This window comes from Sebastes umbrosus, chromosome 11, assembly GCF_015220745.1.
Source record: "Sebastes umbrosus isolate fSebUmb1 chromosome 11, fSebUmb1.pri, whole genome shotgun sequence".
NCBI lineage: Eukaryota > Metazoa > Chordata > Actinopteri > Perciformes > Sebastidae > Sebastes > Sebastes umbrosus.
This window is the reverse complement of record NC_051279.1, coordinates 10,819,838-10,830,265: the sequence shown is the minus strand read 5'-3', so window position 1 is coordinate 10,830,265 and position 10,428 is coordinate 10,819,838. Positions and strand designations below refer to the sequence as shown.

Sequence of the window (10,428 nt, the reverse complement as noted above, 5' to 3'; positions counted from 1 at the left end):
ATAAAAGCATGGATACGTTTTTCCAGGTCATGCTTTGACATAAGACCTCTAAGTTTAGCTATGTTTTTAAGGTGGCAAAAAGCTGATTTGGTTATTGCTTTCACATGATTATTGAAGCTGAGATCACTGTTGATTAAAAAAACAAGATTTTTGACAACATCCTTTGCTTTAAGTCCCTTTGTGCTCAGATGATTAGCAATCTTAATCCTCTCATCTTTCTTCCCAAATAAGATAATTTCAGTTTTGTCCTTATTCAGCTTTAGGAAGTTTTGAGACATCCAGCTATTGATTTGATCAATGCAATGACAAAGAGATTCAAGAGGACCATAGTCATCTGGTGAAAGTTCTAGGTAAATCTGAGTGTCGTCAGCATAGCTATGATATAAGATATTGTTATTTTTCATGATTTGTCCAAGTGGGAGCATGTACAAATTGAATAATAGGTTCCCTGGGGAACAACACAGGTCAAAGGCATAGCTGTGGAGGTGTAGTCGCCAATGGCAACAAAGAAGGTTGGTGCTCTACAGTAGTAAATAATTTAATCATAAAGGTTATATGGATATGAATGCTAATGGCAAAAAGTCACACAGCATAAGCATGGTAAACAAGACGAGGTGCCAACATTGCCGCAGAGACCCCTCGCACTGAGGACAGTCCACCCCGGTTGATAATCGCTCCGCCGGCGAGGTCCGGGCGAGGGGTGCTTTAAAAACTCACACTCAGGCACCTTTCCAAGCAGGCCTTGGTTCGCGGTGCACTGGATGATCCTCCCGGCGAGGGCCGGCCCACCAGCTGAATATTGTAAAAATATTTTCAGCTCATTATAAAATTGTGGCGGGCTGGAAATCAGATCACTTTGATTTCATTTGAATTAGGTTACAGAATGGTTGATAATGGTTGGATAAAGATCCGTAGCACACTCTGCCCCGCCGGTTGCAAAATGTGGATAAATATATTATTCAGTGCATAAAATTGACATAAATAAACGCTTCAGTTCAGACTGCAGTTATGTGAGACTCAGCTGAGACGGAGCCGTGCAGACAGTTTCGCACAGATTTAAATGAGAGCGTATCTGTAGAATAAAAAAAACACTTCTGACACCCTCCAGTCCGGACACACACGGGGTGGACGGAAATGTTTGAAACGTCTTTGTTTACTGCGTTGCAATTTAGGGGCATTTGTGGGAATACAGTGATTTGCGACCATAAAAAGAATGTGTGACAGTCTAGTCCACCCTAAACAACAGACAGATGTTCTTCGGCATGCAGGAGCAGAGGATTGGGTCTGTAGGTTGATGTAGGGTCGGTGCCACTTTTTGGCAGGGTGAGACTGTGGTGGGAAAATAACGGGAGCTCCTTGGCCAAGCAGGCATTCACATCTTTGGTTTCCCATCACCTGCAATTTAAATTCCATTACTTGCCGTGCCACACTTCAAATAAAGCTTGGGCCTATTAATTACCAAAGTATGGGTTCAGGGTAAAGGTGAACGTGCAATTACAGAATTAAATCAAGTCTCCGTTTAGCTTGTCAGTGCTGACAGAAATAATTTGAGTGAATTATTAAATGCTTCCACTACTCTCAGCTGCTTCATTGTCGGCTCAGGCGTACTCAGCTGCAAGAATCCAAGCCTTTCTCCTTTCAAAGTAAAGCCATTAATTGTGCTTTTTTTTTACAATCAGTCTTGAACTGTGCATGTTTATGATAAACAAAATACACACTGTTGCTACTGTACCTATGCTTCCGAATGCTTTCTGTGTTCCTTGACCCGTTTAATAAAAGAGGTCAAGTTTAATGGGATCCTTTTAAATCTGTGGTTGTTATGGTAATCATGCGGAAAGTGTATGTCATTATCAGGGTTTTAGGTCTAGTGAATTAGAAGTTATAATTAGATACCTGCTCAGGTAATTTAAAGTTCTGAGGAGAATTATGCTACGATTGCAAAATATAGGATTCTACTTGCACCCATTTACATTTTTTTTTTTTTACTTTACCTTTGCTTTTGTGAATAAATAAAGAACCATACATTTTTTTGTGTGACTCTCATCCATGCTCACACGGCCATGTTTTAAATGCTTCACTAAAATGAAAAATAACAAAAATGTCTTGTTTTGTCAAATTCGGCTGCGAGCAAAGCATTTTAACTAATTGCCTATAATGAAGCAATTTGCCAGCGGCTGACCGGACTCAGTGGTTGAGTTTCGGTCTCTATGACAACCAGCTGTCTGTAATTAGTAAATCAAGCCAGGGTGAGGTTTTGGGCAGTCAGAGTGGCTGCAAAAGAAGTCAAGAGTGGCAAGTGTTTCCAGTTATTGCTGTGGAGTTTATGCTGACATACCTGCAGAGATGTGTGTGCCACTGGTGGTTCTTCTCAGGTATTTTAAAACTGAACAGTTAAAAAAAACAATCATAGCTGCTCACTGCTGTTTGTCTTACAGTGTTTGTTGTCTTCTGCAGCGCCGTTGTGCTTCACTCTGTGTCAGCTGGAGGTGTGTATTGTGCTAAAACAGCCAGAGGTATGTTGTGTTCTTTGATTGATGTTAGTACTTTACCATAATTACCCATTAGCGGGTACATTTGACATTTCAAAACAATGAAATGGTACACAGAATAAATACAGTTTGTTAATACTGCGTGTTGTTCTGCTGCTGCAGCTCGTGCAGCTGCATTGGGTTTGGATTATCCTGGAGTCCATGGAGCCTCTGATCTATTTGGACCAGCTCACCGTGGGATGCGCCCCGGCACGATGCCACTCAGACCTCAACCTCACAATAACAATCCTGACTTGGATGAGACTGAACCTAACATGGCCTCCTACAGACAAAGTGCACCAGGAGTGAGATCCATAGATGACAGAATATATAAACAAGCTCACCCCAGGAGTTGGCGTGGCACTTACAGTCCAGTTCAAAATGAATACGCCGCCGACCGAGCGCATAGCCTTCCCAGAGGACGGCCAGTTATTAACCGCAAGTCCAATTTTGATGAGGTCAAGCATGTTGACCCTCCAACTCTGGCTGAAGCCCCAGGCCAGCCTGACCTTGTGAATTGGGATCCTCAAGGTCGCAACAAGCCGCTATCGTTTGTCTACAATGAGCATGACCTTGTTGTTGATGAGTCTGTCCCAAATAGACGTGGCATGTCTCTGAGTGGGCTCCCCCTGCCCCAAAGCAGGGGTCATGGCGCTCACCCGAGGGGTCTAACTGGATACGGCCTGGGAAGAGACGCTCCTGTCCTCGGTTCATCCGGCGTCACCAACGAAGACCACGTCAGAGCGATGACTAGCCGAGGTCCTGCCGTTGGTATATGGAAAAGGATTAGGTTCCCTGGCCGTCTTGCTCAGCCACCGCACAGACACCTCAATGTCAAACAGTATTTTCAAGGTAATCCTGTTTCTGAGACCTCTGATAAATTTCAACATCCAGTCCAGTTAGAATAAGTCAGTGAGCTAAAGGGTCTGACACACATAGCTTGGCTGTTTTGTCAAATAGCGTCCTGTGAGGAGTTCTTAAAAGTTAACAAGCAAGCATTTTGTGAAGGAAAAATAAATGTGATTTCAGAATCTATTTGTCTGTTTTTTTTTCTCTAACCTTTACTGAAAGAAGCAACGTCCAACTTGTCTGAGCTTCTGCATTGTCTTCTCACCTGTAGCTCTAAAACAAGTCACATTGTCCATTCTCTCTTGGATATATAAAATTACTAATGGTTATATTCCTCCTAGTGCCTCTCTCCCTTTCTTTCCCCCTCATTATAAAGATCTCACTGAGGTCTGGGTGTTACCAGAGTGCCATCTGTTGGTTGCAATGGGTAAATATCTTTTGGCTCATATTGTTGAACACAGGTGCTGCTTAACAGAAGGTCAGCTTTTGACAAATCCCCCTAATCTGTTTACAATCTGTTGTTTGCAAGTACTACTAGTGGTTGTGCTAATGTGTCCAAATAAACCTGGTCTTTGGCATGTTTCAATGGTGGTCTGGCATTTCTAATGGAGACAATGAGGTGTTAAAATGCAGCCTTAGATTTTGTGTAACTGTGTCAGCGAATATGGAATATTTATCCTTGCACTCTTTTATTTTACCAAAGGAGAGCAGGAACTAGACACACAGGTGGATTTTCTAGACAAGATTAATTGAAGGAAAGCTTCACATGTCAACCCCTGGCTTTGATTCCTCACTGACATTTGAGTGTGTGAAATAGTAGGCAGGTTAGGGTTATTCTGTGATTGACCCATAAATCAATCAATCAGGAGCCAGAAAAAGAGTCGGTTATGAGCACTCATCCAGAACGCGTACAAGGAAATGAGTGACACAACAAAGTAAAGCAATCAACTGTTTGTGGGCGAGCGGGCAGGAAGGCAGTGAAGAGTGGCCATGCATCATGCAAGATGTCAGGTTGGGCGGAGAAAGAGGACGTCCAGCAGCTGCAGGAAGTTAGTTTGAAGCCCACCTGGAGACCACACGTTTGGTGATGTCAGGTTAAATTAAAAACCTAGAAGCAGAGTATATTGTGCATGAATTATTTTCATCTCAGAGTATCACATGAAGCACGGAAAAAAGCTAACCCTTCAAGGACAGCTTTTCAGCCGGTCCTCGCTGTCACCGATTGCAACACACACTTCCTATGACACCCCACAGTTGTTCGCCTCCTTACCCTCGATCAATAACTTAATGACCCCTTGTACAGTTTGAAAAAGGAGGGCGAAAGTCAGCAGGTATGGGAGAATCGGCTGTGTATAAACGTGGGTTGTAGCAACCTAAGATGAACCTGGACTATCTCTAATACACCACCACATGTCGCCAGCGGCTAGTGTCACACCATGCGAGATAGAAGTTTTATTAGCATAAAGTGACTGACTTCTCTTTATATCAGAAACTCTCTCTTGCAATGCAGTTTAAGTCAACTTTTACACAGTCAGATAAGATTGTTGACAACAAATAATCTCACGAAGAGCAGTATAGCCTTGAAAACAAAATAGGATTCATTCACATGAACAGAGGGATTGACAGTTTGTCCATGTTAACGTCTGTTTAGTTGGAGAAAACAAGAAGAACTAATGTGCACACGGTAGACAGAGTGGTTGTAGAATGTAATGCAATTTAATGCACAGACCACACAAAATGATGTTTACAAGGAGGACCTTTTGTTGAGGCATCGAGGGGTTTTAATTTTGCTTTATGGTCATTTTTGAGGCTGTAGTTTGTGGTGTTGCTATGTATTATTCTGTTACTTATTCTAGTAAATCACAACACACTACCATTTTGTCCACTTCTAGGACAAAAAAAAACAAAAATGTTAGTCTTCTATTATGAGGTGGTAAGGCCCTAAGACATTAATAAATTGTTGCAGGGCTATTTATATTTCATATATTTATGTATTTTTTTCTGCAAACCAGCTTGGGAAGTAAGTGTGTATAGTACTGTATGTCTATGCTGTCTGCCTACAGAAGGCATGTAAGCTTGCCTAAAAAATGTGCAAACAGTGAGGCACTGCTTATTCCTTCACAACCCTGAACAATGGCTACTTTTGTGCAGTTTGAAAATGGCAAATGGAACAATGCTCCAAAATAGTAAATATTTGCAGCTTTACCAGGCACATCTAGAAATGAGCAGCAGTAAATATAAAACACTGCAGAAAACACAAACACAGCCAAAACCAACAGTCATATCTGAGGCTGTCACGATATCAGATTTTCACAATAATTCAGAATAGCGATATTATCACGATATCTATAGATTATTTTTTTTTTAAAAAGTAATAGTATCAGTCAAATTCCTAATGAATGAATTACACTCAAAATACAAGTGTAGGGAGGTTGAGAGAAACTCTGTAACCATAACTGTACATGTATGAAATGATTTAAGAGGCGCTGTATTATTTAAACAATATTAGCATATGTGTATTATTGACATGGCATCAATATTTCATTTTTAATACGGTGATCTGGCTACTGTAGAAAGCACCTTTAAATGATGCAAATTAAGGATGGTAAACTTACACTTCCAACCATCCCATAAGTCATGGTTTGGTGGTCTTTTTGGGTGTAAACTGTAAGTTGTAATTTTACAGCTCTATTCAATCCTGACTAACTTGTTCTGCGAGGTAGAGCAGTACTTTTGTCAACATGAATAGTAGCCTTTGTGCTTTGAGAAATATCAATGGAAATGTTCACCATCTGTTGATGTCAAAATACATCAGGCTGTATCAGAAGTAAACTAAGCTGCCACAATGTGGTGAAGCCCACTTAAAGTGGCAGTAGGCAGTATATTTTTGGCATCATTAGGCAAAATGTCCATAACAGCCTTTCAGCATATTGTAATTCAAGTGCTCTGAGAGAAAACTAAACTTCTGCACCTCCTCATGGCTCTGTTTTCAGGCTTTAAAAAATCAAGTCTGTGACGGGAGACTTTGGCCAATCACAGGTCATTTCAGAGAGAGAGTGTTCCTATTTAGCATTCCTATTGGCTGTGCTCCAGCTGGTGGGCGGTGCTTGGTATTTCCTCAACTGATCTCAACATGGCTGCTGAGTAACAAACTTTCCCATTTTACAGCTAAACAGTACACTACAAGATGTTTCCGAAAACATTTGAGGCAAGAAATAGGCTTTACAGTAACAGAATATTGATTCATTTTTAATCAGGATATAGTGACTGTTTTATAAAAATAACTTTTTTAATCATATTTGCTCTATTTCTACCCACTGCAGCTTTAAGCTTAATAAATACCAGTTCAACAAACTTTTAACAGTCTTCTATTTCAGTGGTTTCCAGCCCGGGGGTCGGGACCCTACAAGGGGTCACTAAGGTTACATCCACACTAATACCTTTTCATATTAAAATGGCGTTTTAGCACCATTTTCGAAAAATAACTCCATACTAACATGCCTGAAAACACACATCACATGACCATTCATGTACAGGCAGCCACGTTGCGGTGAAACAGAAAGCAGATTTGTTTTCTCTGAAAAAGGTTGAGATTACGAGTATTATTGTACTTTCTTTAATGAAAGGTCTTGTTTAATACTTAATGTCTTCCTCTATCTTTTCCACATGCACTAAAACAGAGACGGATTTAGTGGGGAAAAATAAAGTTTTATTTTTCAGATGCAGTTACAAGTCTGCTCTCACACACGTCAAATTTACTTTAAAAATGAAAAGTTACAAATCAAAGTTTTACTACATTATGCGTCAAGAAATTTTGTCAACGCACGTCTCACTCGTTTCCCCTCGGTTTCGTTGTTGTCTGTTCTTATGGTACATGTCCACAGTGGCGTTTTTGTATCGCTAGGGATCGTCTGGCTGCTTACATAGACAATGAATGGGAAGCGTGGAAAGGACTGAGGCTGTGGACATGTACCCTTAGCTCTGCCGGGTGGCTTGAAGTCCCTGTCGTACTGCAGAGCAGCATTTATGCGTTGTTCGTTAACAGTTTCTTTGTGAACTTCACAATAGTTGTGCAGAACAAAATAAGTATAGATAACAAAAGGAAAGCCCATCGTTTTATGTCCATCGCCCTCCTCAAAAAGCCGCAAGCCGTAGGGCTGATAACGCCGCTGGACATGCAATAGCTTGCCTCCTGCACATGTAAATGTAAATGATTAAAATATTTGTGTTACACACATTCGGCAAAACTGTCCACAATCACAACAACCTGTGATGAAGGGTCACAGGGAGACATTGTTTTATTTCAAAACAAGTTGTGAATCACTGTTTCAGAGTTGCAAAAATATCTAACCTTGTAAATTTCGAAATACCTCACACAACATTTCACACATATGCTTTTTTTTTTACTTTTTCTACTTCGCAAAACAAATCCCACCACGGTCACCATGTCCTGAGTGTGTTTCGCTACACGTGTCGTAACACACACTCTTCTAAAGCAACCTTTGCTGTCTTTCTTTACACAATCCCCGACAGTGGTGGTTAATAAGAACGTGTATGTGTGCTTGTGTGTTTGTGTGAGTTTTGTAACGTGTGTTTCCTCCTGGTGTTCCTCTCCTCTCCTCTTGTGGCTCTCTGTGAGCCCACTATAGCCTGATAGCACAACTGACCTGTGGTAAGGGGGAAATCAATAGTCAATTCCATTTTGCAGCCAGCGTGTGACAGGTACTAGATAGGAGTGGATTGGGTGCATGTAAGGAGCAGGAGCGTGAGTCGGCGCTTGACTGACCCCCCTCCCTTTGTCTCTCTTTCTCTCTCTCGTTCAGTGTCTCACTGTCTCGCCCGACCAAGTACAGCAACTCATGGGTTTGTACACAAATTATGCATCATCTAATGTTAATGTTGAATATGACAAATTATAATCAGGATCAATCTTATATGCTAAGTACCATGAATGCAGCAGGAATGTAACCTGTCTAACTGATGCAGACACATTACAATAGATACAGTACATGTACGTGAATTAAATGCACACGGCAGGACACTTTGTTCAGTACATATGCAAACAGCATCCTCCTTACACATGTGATTATAACAGTGATGATAGGAACATGCACCTTCCACACTGGCACTTTTCAAGACATATGGTCGCTCCATCTGGGCGTTTTGATAATGTGGGCAGCTAGAACAGAACGTATCTGAGTCTGCACTGCAGAATACAGTTTCAGAAATCTGTATGAATTCAGTTGAAGTCAGTCGGTCCATCGCTTTGGTCCATGACTGTAATACCTCAACGATTATTGCTATGGTGATCCCCTGACTTTTCCTCTATAGCGCCACCATGAGGTTGACATTTTTGGTGAAGTTTTTAGTGAGATATCACGACTACTATCGGTTAGATTTCCTTGAAATTTGAAACAGATGTTCCCAGAGGCCAATGTCAGTTGATATAAATCCCCCAACGAATCTTACGCCCTTGACTATATGCATGTCACGTTCTCATTAGCGGCTGAGCCCCCCTAAAGGTCTGATCCTGTGTCAAACTTGATTGATAAACATTTACGAATGAAAACTATATGACAGATTTTCAACAGGCTGTACAATTTCTATTTTTCTTTGTTCTCTTTCATGTTGATGTAATGGCCAAATTTTCCCAATGAGTGTCTTTCACCTTATATCATACTAAAGTACTCGAACATAAACACTTTCAGTGCAGTTCTAGCAGGTCTGGCGTCAGTAATTACAGCTGTGAGGCGGGTATTGAGTATTTAATAGCACATAAATATCTCTGACTCATAGTTTGAGTTGAGAGGGCTGATTTGATAACACTTTCAGGACTTGTTAGAAAAATAATCAATAATTTGGTTTGCTTTTAAAGCTGCAGTTGGACACTTAGCAAATATGATAAAAGTTATTTTTATAAAATTGTCACTATATCCTGACAGTAGTGCATGAGACAGATAATCTGTATCAAAAAAAAAAAGGACACAGAGGAACATCATTTGTTTCACAGATTATCTGTCTCATGCACAACTGTCAGGATATAGTGACAGTTTTATAAAAATAACTCTATCAAATTTGCTCAAAGTGACCCTAGTAAACCTTAATTACAGTATATTGATTATGTGAGTTGAGTGCAAACCCCCCGAAAGATCGCCGGGCTTTGAAACAAACTTCTTAGTGGCCAAACGGTGGAATTACAACTTCCAGGTCGGTCTCGTGATGCCATTCGGCCCAAAAGACTTATTACCATAGACTTACATTCGGAAAGAGACGTCTGTAACATGGTGGATAATTTTTTTTGAGGTAAATCCACTTCTCAGTACGAATATTTGAATATCCCTTATTTAAATCATGAGGTCCTAAAAGTTGTAAAATGCACTAATAGCCAAATCCAGAGTTATTTCTCTTCCTCCGTTCATGTGAATGAGACCCAGGCCGAGGCTGGACCGCAGGCTGGGAGGCGGAGTTAAAGGAAACACTAATGCGCCTGCTCTCTGGGCTCAAATGGATGCGGAAGATCGCCGGAAGATCCGGATACTTTATCACCCGGCAGTCGAGCCATTTTGGCTTCATGCGCCACTGAGCAACTCTCATAGGAATGAACGCTGTATCCAGTTGTCTTTATACATCCATGGTTAAGTGGATTAGCAGGATGGCATTGTTTCAACAGAAGGCACTGGGCCTTTAATATTTTTAGATTTGAATGTGAGCATCCATGATTAGCAGAAGCCGTGATTACAGCAGATGTGATTGCAGTTAACTACTGTAATTCTGTGTACAACAGTCGATAGATATGAGAGAGGATATTCCCAGCAGTGACTAATTTGGGGTTAGTCACATCTCTAATGTGAATAAGAATCTAAAGAGGAGACAGCATTCTATTAAGTACAGTACAAGAACCGTAATCAAACCTAGCAAAGCTTCATCAGTTCAACTTAGCTTCGGGGCCCTCAGCTAATTTTACTGCTCACTGAGACGTAGCATGTAATACCCAGTGGATGGAGAGCACTTTGTTCATTACTGCTGATTAGGAAAAAAGATCAAGCAAAAT

The 10,428-nt window shown here is 40.9% G+C and overlaps 1 long non-coding RNA gene across 1 annotated transcript; it reads left to right on the top strand.

Moving 5' to 3' along the window:
• The first annotated feature begins 1,707 nt into the window (after positions 1–1,707).
• On the top strand, positions 1,708–7,510 carry LOC119497517. Its single transcript, XR_005208942.1, has 3 exons — positions 1,708–1,719; positions 2,197–2,201; positions 7,357–7,510. It is a non-coding gene; the product is annotated as an uncharacterized LOC119497517 (long non-coding RNA).
• The last annotated feature ends 2,918 nt before the right edge of the window (positions 7,511–10,428 follow it).